The sequence below is a fragment of the Arvicanthis niloticus genome, chromosome 1 (genome assembly GCF_011762505.2).
Source record: "Arvicanthis niloticus isolate mArvNil1 chromosome 1, mArvNil1.pat.X, whole genome shotgun sequence".
Taxonomy (NCBI): Eukaryota; Metazoa; Chordata; class Mammalia; order Rodentia; family Muridae; genus Arvicanthis; species Arvicanthis niloticus.
Genome location: NC_047658.1, coordinates 26,449,537 through 26,467,785, shown reverse-complemented (window position 1 = coordinate 26,467,785; position 18,249 = coordinate 26,449,537).

The window sequence follows — 18,249 nt, the reverse complement described above, 5'->3', positions numbered from 1 at the left end:
TGTCCCAGAATCAAGATCATGTTTGAGTTCACTTTGTTCAGATTCTTTAGTTTTATTGCAGATTAAGGGGTAAGTCCAAGAATCTGTAAGCCTCAGCCAAAATCTTATCAGCAGACTCAGAGAGCATGTGGTTTGCTACCCAGCCATGTTCACGGCTTAATGACTCCATTGGACATTTTACATCACTGAGTGTGAAGGAGGTATGCTTATGTTTGCAACTTTCCTTTATATTAACTATTCAAAAATCCTGCATTTATTTTACTTCCGTCTTCTCCCCATTCTCTGTGACTGGAAATTGCTCCCAATAAACAAAAACTCCTTTATTTTTAATAACTGTTACCATGGGAAGACAAATTTGATGTAAGTCTGTCTAGGCTGGTGAGGAAGGACTCTTTGTGTGGGTGTATACAGTGTATCAGATCAGGTTCAATGAAATAATGATCACAGAACCATTAAAAGATATAAGTAAAGACATACTGCAATGCTTTGGTTCAAACAATTTGAGCTATCTAGGAAAGTCAAATGCATAGGGGAAGCATACTTAAGACAGGTGATTGTAGGCCTCTGTCAGGAGCTAAATCTACTGTCCACAGATATAATTCACCCCTCTTAACTATCTCTCTTATTTGTTCTTGAGACTCTCTAGTAATGGGATGCAGTCACTCATACAATCCAGTTTTCACTTCATAAAGCTAACTCGTTGTAGATGTTAATTACAGTCACAGCTACATCTATAATTTTATTTAATTGTAAAAATGATTACTATGCATTCACCAAGTTGACATACAAAATGACCGTCATATGTCACAGAAGTCATGATGAAACAAATGTTTCTGCTTCTCTGAAACACCAGCCGGCATTCTGCAACTATTTGGTTAATTAAAATAGACATATTGAAAATCTGGGGGAAAATATAGGAAGAATATGTACCTTGAAGACATGATTAAGTCACTGACTTTTCTAAGTCTCATCTATATTAGGGATATGTAAGCATGTTTCTGTGTCCAGAGGTATACTGTGTGCATTTGGCCAGAGGCAGGAGACCAAACTCAGGTGTTGTTTTTCAGGAACTGTAAAAGAAATAGTATTTCAGTGAGGGTTTCTCGGTCTCTTGATAGCCTGGAGTTCACAAAATTGACTAGAATGGCTTCCCAAATGAGTCACTATGGTCTGCCTATCTCCATCTCTGTCTACTCAGGACTGTGATTAAAATCCTTCATTTCCATGCCTGGCTATTGCTTTTTAAATGTAAATTCTGGGTGAAGGAACTCAGGGTCTCATACTTACAAGACAAGTTCTTTTCAATCACCACATATTTTTCAACCACCTTTATAGAATAAAAGTAATTTCTTTATTCAAGATACCTGGGTAATATTAAAACCTGATAGTGCATGCAGCTAACAGAATCCATTACATCCCACTCTAGGTTTTTCAACATGAGCAATGAATTATAAAATATATTATATTAGAGACACTTGTAAAATTACTATGATTCTGTACTAATTTTCCCCACGAACACTACCCAGAGTTATACCAGGGAGAGAAATTAGCTTATGTATTACTTAAAAATTCAACTCTACAGGCTGGCCATAATTAGCCTATTTGCAGAACACCAGAATTCTTCCCAGTACATTGTTTGATTAGTGAACAATGACTGGAGGTTTCTCATTAAATACAAAATTCTGCCTTTGGGAATATTTTAATTAGTTAAGACCTAAACCCTCTTAACAGCATGTGGGCAAAATTTGAAGTTTAAAAGTAAAAGTTAGGATCTACATATGAGAGAAGCGATGTAGCATCTCTCTTTCTGAGTCTGAGTTACCTCATTGAGGATGAGCCATTTACCTGCCATTTTTTGCAGATAAATATAATTCTACTATGTTCTTTGTTTTGATGAAAATTTTGTAACAATTTTTATAACATTACTCAGTATTGATCGACATTCAGGCATTGTCAATAGAGCAGCAATGAACTTCAATGAGTGGTTGTCTCTCAGTAGGAAGTAGAGTCGCACAAACAGTTCATGAAGGTCCTAATTTCTCATATCCTTGTCAGCGTTTGTTGTCATTTGTTTTCTTAATCTTAGCTCTTCCAATGTGAATAAAATGAAATCTCAAAATATTTTTAATCTGTATTTTCTAATGGCTAAGGATGTTGACTTGGTTTGTACTAATCCTAAAGTTTCTTCTGATAGAACAGCTGATAGCTGTTTTTACAGGATTCATTCTATCAATCTACTGGTGTGGGGGATTCTGCCCATCTTCAGGCTTCATCTTTTTCTTTTTTCATAGAGTTACAGGTTCCAATGCGGAAGTTCTTCACTTTATTAAATTTGTTCTAGTGGTTTTGTTTATAATTAGTGTCTTTATGATTTTTATGTCATGTTTGTTATTGATATATAGAAGAGCTACTGATTATTGTATGTTGCTTTATATTAAGCCACTTACCTAAAACTATGGTTTTCTGGCACGTTTAAAATTTTCTAATAGACTTTATTTCATCAATAGAGTATTACTTAGAACCAAAGAAGCATGGTTTATATTTTTTACCTACTTTTCTTTTGTTTCTATTCACTCTGCCAAGAAAGAAAAAAAGGCAGAAGAAATGTCTTAAATTACAGTATTGGTAAAAACAATGGGCTTTTTGGTCTTTGTACAGAATTGTGAATAACTCTAGAAGCTGCATCACTGAAACACACCCTGAGCATCAGTGTAGGCCAGGAAAAGCTGCCCTTTAATGTCCTTTATGCTACTCCTCTCCCCTCCACCAGTTGCTGCTTACAATTTATGTTATCAAAGAGAGGACTCAGGCACTCAGAGTTCTCATACGCATGGGTTTTCTGGGTCTCCCCTTTTCCATATGTGAATCTTAGGATTGACATTATTGAGATAATTACAGTTCAAGACTACTGTTAGCACGTTCATACTGGTGAGAGAACAAATACCCTCAAACAAATAGACCCTATATTCCACCTCATGAGAACTGTTATAACCAATAAGAGCAGACTGTTAACATTCATTAACTTTTATACATTAATGTGTCCACATCTATAGATATTTGCAATGCATAAGATTTCAGGTAACAAGGACTTCGTAGGACAAAGGGTATGTTCATAGTAGGTAGTGGTTATAAAGTGTCAAATGTAGGTACATAATGACTCATGACTTTGTATTTACATGAAAATACACTTTTAAAATAATTCAGTATTTTCTGCATAAGTTTAGTCTACTTTTCATTTTATTAAATTATTTTATCTATTAAATTATTGTTTTAGTGTAACTTTACTTTGATTTCTCCCAGAAGGAGCCTTTGAATTTTTCTTTTGAGACAGAGTTTCATTATCTAGCTCTAGATGGCCTGGGACTTAAAGACTGCTTTGAAATTATAAGCCTGTCTCGGTCTCCTAAGTGCTATGATTAAAGACATGCATGTATCACTGTGTTCAGTTAAGTTAAAATTATTTAATAACAATGACTACCAAACTAATTTATGCTTGACTATTAAGGATTTTAACTTTGGAATATAATAATTTCCTTACATTTTTTAGATTGAGAAGAAAACTCAACAAACAAATCACAAAGCCCTAGTTTTCAGTGGATTCATTTTCTCTGCTTTACGTACAAAGAAAGTACAGCTGAAATCCTAATAAGTGTTTCAGCTGTACTTCAACAATCAGTCAATAACTTTAGGAGAATAAAAAGAGTTAATACTGATAATGTGACCATTTATTCAGCTTTCTTTTTTTTTTTTTTAATCAATTGTGCTGCTGCCTGGAACTACCTCTCTTGCTACTAAGTATGAATAAACATTGTAGTGAGAACTGAAGTCCTGAGCCACACACTGTAGATTGCTACCCTGCTTCCTTCACTATTTTTTATCTTAAATGAACTCTAGGAAATGAAATGACCACATAACCACTTACACCATTTAGATCTATTTTATTTATTTATTTATTTTTATTGGATATTTTATTTACACTTCAGATGCCATCCCCTTTCCCCATTCCCCCTTAGAAAACCCCTATCCTATGCACTCTTTTCCTTTTTGATTTTATACATTTTTTAAAAATGTTAATCAAAGGCTTTATAAGTTTGATAATGCTCAGTCAGAGGTGTAACCCACTACCCAACCTAGATATTTCAACTATCTTTGACTGGTGGAGACACGTGAACATCTGCCTCCCTTCTCTCTCTCATCACCTAGCTTCTCCTCTCTTTCTTCTCCTCCTCTCCTTACTCCTTCTCTTCCTCTCAGTACTCCTCCCACCTTAGTTCCTCCTACATATCACCCTTCCTGTTAAAATAAAACCTTTCTCTCAAAATACAATTAGAGCATAATTGTGCCAATTTGTACCAGTGAGGTACAAGATAGTCTTAATACCCAGTCCATCATTTTGTTGACTAACCAGAACCTCTGTCATCTATCCTAACTAAAACATTTAGTTCTGAACCTGGCTTTTTCTTTGGCTTTAGAATGAATGTCAGCTGAAGACCATCCACTCAAATCTTTTCTATTTTTAAAGTGCAGGTTTGCAGGACATTAGGTTCTCAAGTTTTGACTCGAGTTTGTGGTTATTTTATTATGTTGGTTTTGGGGATTGTCTGCCATTTGAGAAGAAATTTATGTTCATTTGTGCTGAATAGCATCACTGTCTTTTGCTCACAGAAACAACCTGGAAATGACTGAGGGAGTCTACTGAATTCTCTTTAGATACTTTTTTCTCTGTGGTTTTCCCTGGGGGGTCAAAGCCTACTTCTTGGCAATGGAGAATGCTTTGTTCATTTATTTATTTATCTTAGTTTCACTTTATAATGTGATTACTGAGCTAAGTATCAAAACAAATAAAACATCTCAAGCTGCAAAACATCCAGGGAACAAAAACTGCATCCAAGAATACTATAATGTGATGAGTATAATGAATATAATAAGCAGTAGGTGCTTTATGAACAGAGAAGAAGCCAGTGGGCTCTGATCAAGATGGCCAAATTCCAGACACCTGAGCAGAACTCGTGCTTCTGCTACTATTCCAGGAGAGCCACCCTTTGGATCAAAGCCAATACCTACTTTATACATCCAAATTTATGTCCTAAAATTATTTATTTCCTAGACATTGTAACAAAGCATAGAACTCTGAGCTCTGGTAGGTAAAAGCAAGGCCATCACTTGAATTTTCTTTTCTTTATTTTTTTTTTAATTTTTGTATTGGTTATTTTATTTATTTACATTTCAAATGTTATCCCCATTCCTAGTTTCTCCTGCACACACCCCTCCCCCACCTCACCTCCCCCTGCTTCTATGAGGGTGGTCTCCCACTCACCCATCCACTCCTGCTTCACTGCCCTAGCATTCCCTTACACTGGGGATTCAAGCCTCCACAGCACCAAGGGCCTCCCCTCCCATTGATGCCAGATAAGGCAACCCTCTGCTATGTATGAAGCTGGAGCCATGGATCCCCTCATGTGTATTCTTTGGTTGGTTCTTTAGTCCCTAGGAGTTCTGGGGGTCTGGTTGTTTGCTATTGCTGTTCCTCCTATGGAGTTGCAAACTCCTTCTACTTATTCCCCTAACTCCTTTATTGGGTTCATCATACTCAATCTGTTGGTTGGCTGCAAGCATCTACATCTGTATTGCTTAGGCTCTGGCATAGACTCTCAGGGGACTGCCATACCAGGCTCCTGACAGCAAGTACTTCTTGGTATCAGCAGTAGGGTCTGGGTTTGGTGTCTGCAGATGGGATTGATCCCTAGGTGGGGCAGTCTCTACATGGGCTTTCATTCAGTCTCTGCTCCACTCTTTGCTCCTGCATTTTCTTTAGACAGGAGCAATTCTGGGCTAATATTTTCGAGACGGGTGGGTGGCCCCTTTCTTTCACCAGGGCCATGTCTAACCTCAAGATATGGTCTCCATAGGTTCTCTCTCCCCTTTGTTGAGTATTTCAGGTAATGTCATCCCTGTTGGGGCCTGAAAGCCTCTTGCTTTCCTGGCATCTGAGGTTTTCTAATGGCTTCTCCCAGTTGCCCACCCCCCTCTGCTACAAACCTCCATTTAGTTTCCCTACCTTTTGTACTTCTCCCCTGACCCTGTCTCCTCCCACACCTGATCCTGCCCTCCCTTTTCCTTCCCCCTTCTGTCTCCCTCCCAGTTCCCTTCCTCTCTCTACCTCCTGTGATTATCTTGTTCCCCCTTCTCAGTAAGACTGAAGCATGCACACATTGGTCTTCCTTCTTCTTAAGCTTTACATGGTCTGAAAGTTTTATTGTGGGTTTTCTGAGCTTGTTTGCCTAATATCCATTTATCTCTTCAGTACTATATCAGCTGTAAAAACATATTAGAAGACCAGTCATTTCAATATATTCAGACAACTAACATCATATACAAATAATAATAATAATAATAATAATAATAATAATAATAACCTCAGAATATGAGAAATCAGAAAATTTTTCTCAGTGTATTATTAGGATCTTTAAACAAAAACTAATGTTTTTTTATAAAATTTAATGCTGAAAATGGAAAAAATTTGCCCAATTTCATGGAACTTCATGTACTTCTCCTCAGAGTATCACATTGTGTGCACCACTTTTGAAGAGCTAAAATGCTTTCCTTACATAGTTAATATTGTCTGTTAGTGTAAAACTGAAATAATACAGAAAACATGAATACCTAAATGAAGTTACATATTTATTTAATAAAATCACTTTATTTTAATGAATTCATAATAAAATTAACCATCCAACACTTTAAGGAAGCCAGTGAAACACTTACTGACTCCCTAACTCCTGACATGCTAGTCCAATCCTATAGAGATGGAATGTTCATTCTCTAACCATGAAGCTTCACTTAGGGTTTTATACTGTAACTTCCAACCACATTCTATTTAGTCTTTATTTTTGTGGTTCGTGTTACTTCACTATTCAGGAAATTCTATTCTTTTATCTAACAATCACAACAAAACCTATGATGGATTTGAAACTAAAATACCCTAGCTTTGTAACCTCTCTCATGATTTATGTGTCCATTTGCCAACATTATTAATATCAGAGATAAGTGTATGTATTGATGTCACAAAGGCACTACATACATGGTTTACCATTGTTCTGAGCTGTGTCCTTTCGCTCCATAAGGCAGTAAAAAAATGTTTGTACACAGAAAGTCATACTATAATTCCTTGCTTTTCAGTGTTATAGATATCCTTAGCAACTCAACACACATAATATAAGATAAAATAATTTAATATTAAATGTTAATATTTATATAATATGAAATATTTATATAAGATTATTTATGAAGTATCACTATATATTAAAGTTATGAGAAAGGTCTATTTAACAACACTAAATATTCACAATTGACAGAATTTTGAGAACTAGAGAGGCACGCATTGTAATTAGTATTAGAAATAAGAAATGGCTATAGTCCCTTTGGAGAATGATTTTATAGCAGGCATTAACAACTATAAGAACTTTTATGGCTTTAGGGCTAAGAAACCAAAGGAGGGCTGTATAATCTAAAAAAATAATTATGCATATACTTTTACCCTGCAATAAAAAAGAAATCATTTATGTATAATTTTATACTGCATGTTTTACAGTAGAAAAAATAAATCGAGAGGAATTGTAGGTCTCATGTTCTCATATGCTGATGCATATAATGGTTTTTAAGAAAAAGAAGTATCCCATAGAGAGGTACTGTAGTAATAGTATTGATGCTTTGGCTTTAAGAAGGAAGGTATGTGTATGAGGGTGTATGACGGTAAGGGTATGAGACATTTTACGAATTTGCATACCATGTGCAAGATCATGGGTTCAGTCCCCAGCTCCTTGCACAATATCAAAGGTTCCAATAGTTTTGAACCCTTCTTGAACACCCCTCAACATTGCCAGATTAGTGGACAGAAGGCCTTTAAGAGAATGCATTTGTGTAGTCCCTGTCTTGAATATTATAGAGAGTTAATACTTAGGGATTTGTTAGGAATAACGGGAATAATCACAAACTCTTGATATATAAATGAGTACAAAGCTACCATTTTGATCAAAAATACAATATAACAAGAAGAATTCTATGGGTAATTGTAGGGCTTCTGTAAGTACCCCATTTCTTAGTCTGCACAAATTACAAACCTCTCATATGATCTATGGGATGCATCAAGGAAGCATAAATAAGAAGCTCACATTATGTTTGACAGGGCACCATATTCCAGGTTCTCCTAAAACATTTTTATCCATGTAAATAATTTTATGGTTATTGCAAAATGGACAAAAGTCAATTGAAATGTGACTCCATGTAATATTCAGACAATTTAACTTTACACCAAGGATTTCCGTGATTATATTAAATAGTTGTGGTGCTCTGATCTTGGTGTCTTGTGTGCACCTAGGGAGAAAGACACATGAGCAACAAGAATACACCAACATTCTAGGGAAAATATGTCAGTTATAATATCTGTCAGGACATTTCCCCAGTATGGAAATGGACCTTTTTCCTTGTACAAAATCCTACTCACTGGAATAAGAGAGAGGTTGATGTGATCCAAGGCCTTCAGAAACAACAAATGGAATCATTTCTGTAGTGGGATTATATGTGTGAGGAAGGTGAGAAGGTATAGACAATCAAAACACAGCTGTAACTTGAACTGTACTGCAATTATTCCACCTCAGTTCATCAGACATTGGGACAAGATGAGAATAATTTGTAGCACCAAATGCTTTAATAGGGGACATATAGCCTTAGATTTTATTAACTATTTTTCTTCTGAGCACCGACTGTGCTGAAAACATCTCTGAGCAGCATAAAGATATGGTTAGTCTGCAGTAATTATATTTTCCATTCAACTGTGGAAAGTATGAGTTTTTGTGTAATACCATAGCACATAATTAAAAATAATAGACTATCAAAATAAGATCACCATGTAGAAACCCTAAGTGTGGTTCATTAGCTTTGTATTATGAGTGAATAACATTTCAATGCAATATGATACATTATGAATAGCTTAACATTGAGTATTAACTGTACACTTCAGCACTTTGGAAAGCTGAAGATTAAAGAGGTGTGAGCATTAGTTGCAAGCACTGACTAATCAGCAGTTGTATGTAAAATAACCCTGCTGGACCATCACACTCTGGAAACCTACAGTAGATTCAAGTACACTGATGGAAGAAATAAGGGAATAATGGACTGTTAAGTTGGAGTCAAAGATCACTATGATTAAGAGAGTTAATGTATCCATATCCTACATACAGAGAAATCTGACATAGAAAAGCACAGAGCATATAAAATTCCATTCTGCGGAATGTGCATCAGTGATTGGCAGATGTAGTGTTCCCTGGAGTGAGTCGTGGGAGAGATGGTAGAGACAAAATTAAGTTAGGAAACAAATAAATGAGCAAACTAAGAACAGATTACACAAATTCCATACTAGGGATGCTTCAGACAGTATTTTGTTCTTTGGTTTGTTGAATATCAGGAACCTGCATTTTTTTATATGTAAAAGAAAAGTTTTAATCATTGTAAGTATGGCAGTGACTTAACTTTATTTTTATTTTGAGTCATTTGTTAAGAAAACATAATATATTTTTCTAAAAATAATATGACGGCTTGTTTACTTAAAATATGGTCCACAATATCATTTACATCTATGATGAGAAAGCTGCTATCATTCAGGCAGTCACAGTTTATGGCACAATGCCATTTTACTTTTTCATGGGTTGGCTAAATTTTTGGGAGTAAAATCCTTTGGTGTGTGGTTTAGATAGCTTCCAATACCTATGTTAATTTAGCATATTCAGTTACATATTAAATGGGTCTCTATGTAATAGGAGCCTAAGTATTGTGGTCTGTGTTGATGTGAAGATATTCATAAATTACACCAAATGAATTTAAAATTGGAAGTGTCTGTAATGAATTGGAATAATACTGAATGATAAAATGAGACTTATGTATGAATGAATTAAATAGGGGAGGCACATGAAGAAAATATCCTGGAGATAAAATGAACTTTCCTGAGTCATTGTGGCCAGACCATTAAGTGTGCACTCCAATCACAAAACTACCAATAATGTGAACAGAAAATCCTAAGGTCATGGAGGCAAGTAGAATGATGGATGCCAGCAATGTTTGTGTTCTAATCAATGGACCCTATAGACATAGTATTTTAACAAGCAAAGGAAAACTACATGTGTGATTACCTAAAATTTGAAAGAATCTTGTTTTGTTTAAGGTTCTCAAGATAAACATTTGGTTCATAGCCATGAGATATTTTCCTTGCAGGAATGAATAAGAAGATTGAGAGACACAAGGATTGGTCTTTAAGACAAAGAAAGGCTTCTAGAAGCTAGGACCTGGAGAAACTTGGAATCTGGAAACACAAGGAAATGAGTGCTCTTCCAGAGCATGTAGGAATGTATAGTGCCCCAAGAGATGGAGATTTTAAACTAATGAGATTGCAACCTGATTGTCAAAGCTGAAATATTATGAACTTGGGTCGGCTTAAGCCATAATAGTGTGGAAATTCATTAGCAGGGCAATCTGAAACTAATGAATTGTGAGTGCAATTAAACTCCTTTTCCCACTGAGCATCTCAGGTACAGGGAGCTTGAATAAAAGGAGCTACCCAGCCAGTTTAAGACTCTGCCTGTCAAAGGAAAGTTACTGTCATGGTCCTGAAAGCTGCATTTAGTGACTAAGAGCTTCTGATCTTTGCAGTCTACATCTTGCTGTTCTGATTGGCACATTCACCAGGGTAGAATTAAGTATTTTCCTTTGCTAGGATACCCTTAGACTAAGCTACATTGATCACATAGGATAAAAGAGACACTTAAGGGTTTGCTGCTGAGCCAATGCATTAAGCTAAGAAGGGCAAGAGAAAAATCTACCATTCAGTCTTCTTCAGAAGAGATAAAGCTATATTGATATGCTTAAGGGTAGGACAAAGAAAGGGAAGGAAGGGAGGAGAGATCCCTGAATGCAGACAGAGGAGCAGAGAAAGTATTCATAAGAAGCATGTATTCCATTAAATTATATTTGTATGACCCATTGGTTTGGGAAATGCCATTATGGAGGCAAATATTTTGCTGGTGGTTTCTATGTCTATGTTCATCTTGCTTTTAAAATACAAATGCCATGTTACTAAAAGATCAATTTCAATATTTTCCGAATGCCTGAGGCTAGAGTCTGACTCAACATTCTGATTATCACCCAAGATGCAATTACCTTGTGTCTTTTTGTACATCATTTGTTCAGGGCAAAGATTGCTTTCAGAAATAGTTATAGCAACACTAATTTTAAGAATTAAAACTTTGGCACTTCAGCTGCCTTTCATAGCTTTTTCAATTAAATTGTAATGATTTACATTATAAATCTATTCAAAAATATGATAGTGCTTTAATGTTTAATTTTGCATGACATACATTGATTGTGAATAACTAAACATTTTTTCCAGTTCATATATTTGAAAAACAAATGTCTGATATACTGTTCTTATGTGTTCTAATCAGTGTATACAAAGCTATTTTAACAAGAACTACTTTAAAATCCAAATGTTTTAGTTACCAGAATGTGTGAAACACACAATAGATTTAAAACATCTATGCTTTGTGTTGTGATGAAGCTGTGACTATTAAAAGTCATTTGAGACTTTGCTGAAAAATTATGTGTTTGCAAGCCATAAAAATATAAATTGAAAAGCTATCACATATAAGGAAATAAAGCCCTCTGTCTCTCAGAATCTTTGGGAATCTGTGCTTCTCAGAAGAGAGGAGAGGTATTACTTTAGTCTCTGCTGTTAATTTAATTACATAAGCAAGAATGCTGTAGCCCTGCCCCCACAGGTCAACATATGTACACTAAGAATTCAATTTCTAGAGTATCATCTCCCCTTGCCTCCACACTTCAACATGTGTATACTAAGAATCCAATATTTTCTAGGATATCACATAAATAGTACATCTCTTTATTTTCAATTAATGTCAGAGTAGATAAGGGCTATACTAAAATTAGTAATTCCAAACACATTACAATTGTTATTTTATGGGTGTAGTAAGAAAAAATAGGTCAAAATAAAGAGTTATAAACCACCTTCAGCAGAAAGACGAAGAAGGAAGATTCAAGGAAAAGCAATAAGTGTTAGGAACATGCAAAGGCTAACAACAGGGTGTGTGATTTCTTACTGTGTGCCAGTGCTTCTCTTTTACAGATTTCCTCATTTCATCTGATTGCTGGTTATAAGGGTGTTATAATCACATTATTTTAGCAAAAAGTTAATAAATAGGAAAAAATGAGATATTTACCCAAAGGCTTAGGTAGAGTGGCTGAATTATGGCAGGTGGCAGAGCATTGCTCCAAGCTACCACACTGCTACTGTGGTACAAAACACATTGCTGGTAGACGTGACGTGCACAAGACAAACTCCTGAAATATGCTGTTGGAAAGCTAAATAATTCAGCATGGTGTGCCAGAGAATATGTGACAGGAGTTGTAAAACAAAGGGTTGCTGGAAAAACTAGATTCAGACAACAGTCCGGTGTGTGCATTTTATATGGAAGAGGAAATAGTGAAATGGGACCACTTAACTTTAGCAGGAGAGGGCAACCATCACCAACAAAAAGCAATGCTGGCGTTCTGAGCAGAGTGAAGCCCTGCAAAGATGCAGTGAGCTCTCAGAGAACTCACTGGCTTTAGAAGGTGATTAGGTTCCTTAGAGGACTCTAGAATGGAGCAGGGATTTGTTCCCTTGCTGACCTTGTGTAAACACTAACACCACTCACAAAAAATAGAAAAGTTTATTACTCATGCATTTTGTCCACTTCTTGTTATCCTTGGAAACTTCCAAGGCATTTATTTCAGATTTCTCAGTGTCTGTGAAGTCAATTAAAAAATATTTACTATCATGAGAAATACAAGACCCTTTCCTTCAACTGTTGTGGCCTCACAGAACAGCAGAATCTTTTCTGTATGCCAGTGGTGTCCTTTCATACCCCATCTCAGTGAAGTCATAGATATCTGATCCCATTCCTTACCTCTGTGAAATCACAGACTCTGTCTTTATCACTGTTTCAGTGAAGACACAAACATTTGCCTTCATCCTCAATTACTGTGGAGTCACTGACCTCTGCTTCCATCCCACATATCTGTGAACACACAGACGTTTGCCTTCATCCTCATCTCTGTTTCTGTCTGGTTCATTTTCAACTTTAGGGTCGGGAAATGCAGCAAATTACTTTTTAGTGAGACATTAACTCTGTTTTGTAGACATTATCTCACCAATAAATGTTCCATTGGGTGAAACAGTCCAGGGAACAATTTATTCCTATCTTTAAAGTGTAAAGAGGTTAAATGACTCATCTGTGGGAATAAAAGTACGGGTTCAGCATCCAGAACAAGTTCTGTGTTTGACAAATGTCTTCTAGAATAAGAGTATGTTAAAAGGTATTGAAATTTTGTCAGACATCAATTTTCAGAGACATCATTTACTGTAAACTAAAGGCTCAAGGATCAAGGGGCTCAGAGGGTGGATTATTCAAGGAACACAACATACTCTGAGTTTTTGGTAAGCTTTCCTCTGAGACATCATTCTGTAAGAGGAAATGAAAAATGACTTTCAGTTTCAGTGGATCATCCACACAGACATGTACAGAAATGTTTCCTGTGTTTAGCCTGCTTTATACTAGACGTTATCAATGCTACAACTGGCCAGTCTGTGAAAATGAATTAGGGCAGTCATAGGCAATGCCTGGTGGTTTTATAAAACCCAGACGTTGTCTGATGTGAAAAACTGATTGACATCTGAGTCCTTGATTTTGCTTATGTAAAATAGTGTACAAACCTGAAAATTTCATTCTAAGCTTAGGGATCCTTTTAGGAGATCACTTTATTGTTGTTAAAGGATTGCATTATCATTCTCAAAGGGTTCCAATTATTTTCTTATATGTATTGTTTTCTATGTATGTGTATATGTTTTGGTGTGTGAAAAACGTATGCATGTTTGGGTGCACATTACATGGCATGAATGTGGTGGGTGGAGTAAAATTAAGAGAGTTAGTTCTCTCCTTCCAATGTGTGGGATACAGGGGTCAATAGAATTCAGGTCATCAGGCTTGACAACAATAACTTTTGAGTGGCGAGATATTGTAAAACCTCATCAAAGAATAGTTTGTGCCTTGTCTTTAGAATCAAGTCATCTGGTTTCATTATTATATATTGGTGGTTAATTATTACCCTATAGTTTGTATAGGTACTGAAGCCACTCAACTTTGTCCCCAGCCCCTCAGGATGACTGAGACTTCTAGCTGAGCAGTTCTCTTGTCTGCTGTCTTGGACACACTCTTTTTTATCTATGTTAGCTCTCTTATCTCATCAGGCAAAGGTTGTCTTGACATCTGCATCTATGAAAAGTTTTAAAATGTTGTTTCATGTTTTTGATTACATCTACATTACAGATTTTTGAGTAGTCATCAAGAAAAACATAACTCTTTCCATTATTAAAACTATGTATATTTTATGCAATCCCACATCTTTTTTAAGGAGGAGAGGAAAGGAAACTAAACAGAAAAATAAACTTTTGGTGCTACCCCTCACTTGAAAATAGCATAGTTTAAAATGGAGTAAATTTAAACTGATATTGATCTCCTCTGGAATGTGTTTTCCAGTAAGCATTTGGTACTCTTTATCTTATTTAACCAATGTGTTTCATTTTTGTTTCTGTGACAATCACACACAGGTGAAGTTTAGAGAACTCGAGTGAGATCACTCTCTCATGTATTAGCTGGTGATTATCTATGGCTTCAGTGCTACTTCAAAGCCCTGCCTTTTTTTTTTTTTTTTTTTTTTTTATTTGTACTACTCAGCACACCTCCATCTGCCAGGACTTTGTCTGTTTCTACCATTACTCTTTTGTAAGTGCTTGCTCCAGCATATCTATTCCTGAAGATTGTGAGCCAGTGCTTTTCATATTCTTCATACTCTGAAGAATGTATCTTACAGCCTGCTATAGATGTCCAAAAAGATACAAGACCTACAAGCATTGCACACTTAGTTAAACGAGCAAACCAAGCTCTGTTTTTATCACTCCATGAAGTCCTATTTCTATCCTCAAATATCACATTTTCTCCATGTGCCTTGCCTCAGCATGGGTCTTGCCTCAGCACATACATCCAATCAGCCAGTCCTTGGAAGTGGCAAGAAATTGTAATACACCACCCAAAAGTTTTGGGTGTGTTTCTATCTGTAGAGTCCTGACAAATAAATGCAGCTCAACTCCACAATGTAAGGCAGACCAATGCATGCTTGTTACTAGCAAGGAATCCTTCCTCATGTCTCTGTTCACTTCCTGCCATGCTTTCGCAGACCATCCTTTCTCCTGTGTCGGCTTCATTGAAATGTTCATTCAATAGTCTTTCACACCTGTTTCCATTTCAATGAAACGTTCTGTTTGCCCCAGCTAAATACCATCCAGTTGACTTTCCAAAGAACCATTAAGTTTCCACTTCAGAAGTGTAAACTCTCTGATGAGATCTTGAACCTCTAGCTCTGGGGAAGCTTAATAAACACCTGAGCTGTGCCCTGCTTAATCCATTGTTTCTGCTATTCATCATTACAGATTGGCTTCTCTATTTCTCTCCAGACCACACATCTCCTGAGACACACTGTTCCAGTGATCTTTTACAACCCTGTTAAATACTTAGTCTGGTTGATATATTCATCTAGGTCCTAAAATTAGTTGTTCAAATCATGTAGCAAAATGTTCTTACTCAATGTAGCAATGACATTATTATGAGCGCCTACTGTGTTCACTAAGGGATGCACATAAGTGTTCCATTAATCCTTCTAAGAGGATAGAGATGAAGAACTATGTTGGGCTTATAACCAATACTTTGTTCTGTAAGTCTTTGTAAGTCTGTGAGAACATTGCAGTCACATAATAAAAGAGATGTTGCTCTGTGGAAGTTATTTTATTCTTTAACAAGCTGCACCTCCCATAAGCAGCAGTTCTGGTTAACAAGTGCTTCCTAACCCTAGAGTTTCAGTTGTAATTCCTCATTTTCACCTCTAGAAATCACACTTAGGTCTCCAGGAATCTCACACCTGCCTCATTTGAGAGGAGCCTGGTGATTTGTTCTTCCTGACAGTCATTTGCACTGCCTAGCAGCAATCATCCGATAATCAGAGTTATGGATTCGTAGGGGTTTTCTCAATCTCAGCAGTAAAGTCATACAATGTAGGATGATTTATGATGTCTGTTCATGATGGAGTTTGTGACTTCAAAGAGATGTGAGAATAAGCATGTCTATAGTGTTACTGTAAGTTATTATAATTGGGCATAATGATGAGTATCATTTACCAAGCACATAATGTGTGCTGAATGGAATCTTTATCATATTAACAAATTACAGGTCCTCACAAGCTGTACACTTAGCACTAATGTCAGGCTCAAGTCACATATGAGGACAAAGCAAACATGGAGGAATGACTGGGCTGCACAGGGTTTCACTTCCCTCATGATAGGCAACATTCAGCTGATGAAACAGACAGTAGCTCTCCAGTAAATCCAAGTAGCAAGCACAGGAAACCTCCCTTTGAGTTGTTATTAAAGTATATCAGGATTTCCTGGATCTGTCAGTGGATGAATAATGACACAGATACTTATGAATTTTATTATAGCTTAGACCTTAGATTACCAGACTCCCTGATCTTTATTATAGCTTAGACTTTAGATTCCAGACCCCCAACTACTCTATCCTGACTAATTCTGTCATATAGCCTGCCATGTGGCCCATTAAACCTCTCTCTGTTTCTGTCTCTGTCTTTGTCTCTGTCTCTCTGTCACACACAGACACACACACAGATATACACACACACACACACAGACACACACACGCACACACACACACACACACACACACACACACACACAGAGAGAGAGAGAGAGAGAGAGAGAGAGAGAGAGAGAGAGAGAGACTTGTATTTCTGACCTCCTTCATGTCCCCCTGGCAAATATCCCACACATGATTCTGATTCTTCTATTAGAGAGATTTTCATCCCAAAAGTCCCACCTTCCCTTTCCTGCCTAGCTATTGGTGGTCAGCTCTTTTTAAAAACTAATCTGCAAGTGAGGAAGGAGTATGTTATACAAAATACTGAGGTAGTTAATGAATCATAAGAATAACAAAACCTTGTTTTAATGGCTGAGTAGTAGTCCATTGTATAGATATACCACATTTTCTGTATCCATTCTTCAGTTGAGAGACATATAAATTATTTCAGTTTCTGGCCATTATGAATAAAGCTTCTATAAACATAGTTGAATAAGTGTCCTTGTGGGATGTTGGAGAATCTTTTGGAAATATATCCAGAAGTGGTAGAGCTGAGTTTTGAGGTGGAAGTATTCCGAATCTTTTGAGAAAGCACAAAATTGATTTTCAGAGAGGTAATACAAGTTTGCACTCTCACCAGCAGTGGAGGATTGTTTTCCATGCTTCATAACCTCACCAGAATTTGCTGTCCTTTGAAATTTTATCTTAGGACATAATTAATTTCTCAGGTAATTGGATAGAACTAGAAAATATTATCCTGAGTGAGGTAACCCAGACCCCAAAGCATGGGGTATATTCATCTATAAATAGATATTAGCCATCAAGTATGGGATGATCATGCTATAATCAACAAACCCAAAGAAGCCAAATAACAAGAAACACACAAAGAAAGATATTTGACTCTTTCTCAGAAAGGGAAATAAAATAGATACTTGAGATTAATAGAAGGAAGGAACAGGATGGAAAAGGGAATGTGGAGGATCAGGCAAGAGAGAGGGGATGGTCATATGTAGGGAGAGCAGGAAAGAGAGAAGGGAGATTGACTGCTGGGGAGGGCAATGTCTAGGAGCTAACAGAGACTGAGATGGAGAGAAGCCCCAGAGGGTCTAAGGGGCATCTCTCATTGAGACTTTTAGCAGTGGGGAATGTGGATCCTGAACTTGCCACTTCCTGTAGCCAGACAATAAAGTCCTTCCTAGGGGAAAGAAAAGGACAGCAACCTACCTACAAAGCCTGTGACGCAAAATATGTCCTGCCTACAAGATGTACAGAAACAAAGATAGACCAGAGCCTGAGGAAATGAATGGTCAATCAATGACTGTACCAAATTAAGACACATCCTATGGTCTAGAACCAATCCCTGACACTATTAATGATATTCCGTTATGCTTGGAGACAGGAACCTAGCATAACTGTCTTCTGAGAGTCTCCATAGAGCAGTCAA